General features: G+C 37.7%; 1 protein-coding gene across 2 annotated transcripts in view; it reads right to left on the bottom strand.

Moving 5' to 3' along the window:
* TBC1D32 (TBC1 domain family member 32) overlaps positions 1 to 1,701 on the bottom strand; it is a 238,286-nt gene that overhangs the window by 44,133 nt on the left and 192,452 nt on the right. The window lies entirely within an intron of this gene.

Here is a 1,701-nt window from a genome sequence, read left to right as displayed (position 1 = left end):
ATCCTACCAGCCCTGCCCCCCCCCGCCCCTTCTTACCTGAATTTGCCAGTCAGACCAGGGAGACGCAAACAGCCCCATGGTCCTAGGCTAAAAGACCCTGCTAGCCAGGGGATTCTGGCTGACGAGAGTGGGGCCAGGTTGGCCCTGATATTGCAGGAGGCTGCTGGGTCCTACTGCCCCAGCTGCTATCATCTTTGACAGACAGCTGAGGCAGATTAATATTAATTTTCTATCCCCATGGGCCAGATAGAATGGGCCGGTGGGCCGGCTGCAGTCCACGGGCCATATTTTGCCCACCCCATGCTAGCAGCACAATAATTAATTGATATAATACACATGTAGTTTTCATCACTATATAGCCACTTCACCACTAATCTTGGTGAAAATTGTGACAAAGAACATATAGGTCACTTTTTGGAACAACAGTAATAGTTACACTAAGTCTGAAATTTATGACATGCTTATAGTAAAGGGAGAGACATGTGAGAATCTCTGCCCAGAAATGCATGATTTCTCAACCTGAGAAGTTCTCTCTACATTTTATGGATAAAATTGATTGGGACTTGGATTTCTGTAAATGCAGCACCTGGCAAATAAACCCTTTAAATTCGTGGAAAAAGTATATGGCCTGAAGAGACTATTAGATCATTTAGTGTTACTAGCCATGGCAAGCTACCCAGTTACCTCTATATATTGTATGTCTGAATAAAGCTAAACTTGTATTAAGAAAACCCTTAAGAAGGGTCTTGATTTGAAGAGAATTTGACCCCGAGAAGCTTTTCTAGAAATACTTCCAATACTTGAGGATTTTCCATCAGTATTATTTTTAATCTTTATCAAATATAGCTATTTCTTAATCCATTTTATGTTTACTTTGCTTGTAACATGTAGTGCTATTTTATATAATGTGAGGGTCATGCAGTAATAATGTCAAAACTTTGTCCATTAAAAGTATGTAGTTAACCTTTATCAACCAAAATTAAATTTCATCACTGAATAATAAATCAGATTTGTTTGACAGGGCTTATTTTTCATACAACCAGGTTGGCTGGCATTCTTATACTGTTATCCTTTATGTCTTTATGAATTGAATTCCTTATTGGATATTCAAATAATTTTGCCTGGGAAAGATGTCAAGTTAGCCTGTCTATACTTATCTGGATCATCCTACTGCCCTTTTTTAATTCTGGCAGAACATTAGTGGTCTTCCAGTCATCCAGAATTTTCTTGTCATTTCAAGATTTATTAAAAATTAAATTCAGCAGGCCAGATTTTGCCTTTGTCAATCCTTTCAGGAAATTAATGCACACATTATTTTGGCCATCTTTCAACTCATGAACTATTTAAATATACAGTTAGTGATTATGCAATATCCAAGCATCAAGGGTTTGTAAACCTGCCAATTAACCAGTTCTTGCTTGGATGGAGATAAAAGACCTCAGATTTGAGAGTGTCCAGAACAAAGACTTACATTGTAAGACAGCCAAACATTTCAGTGCTGGACCACCCCCAGAAGTGGGGCTGGTGCTTTAAGCAGTAGAACTCCTCTTGGAGAAAAGCTATAGAATCATTTAATTAGAAAAACAGTTTCTAATGACTGGCTACAGTTGGTAGTTTAATTTATACTGGTTAGAGAATCTGAAAACATTTCCATTAATTCTACAAAATAAAACCCTTTTCTTTGGTTAGTTTGTTTTATAT

The sequence above is a fragment of the Gavialis gangeticus genome, unplaced genomic scaffold (assembly GCF_001723915.1).
Source record: "Gavialis gangeticus isolate Ggan-Ray unplaced genomic scaffold, GavGan_comp1, whole genome shotgun sequence".
Classification (NCBI taxonomy): domain Eukaryota; kingdom Metazoa; phylum Chordata; order Crocodylia; family Gavialidae; genus Gavialis; species Gavialis gangeticus.
The sequence above is the reverse complement of the archived record's forward strand: the minus strand, read 5'-3'. Positions and strand labels throughout refer to the sequence as shown.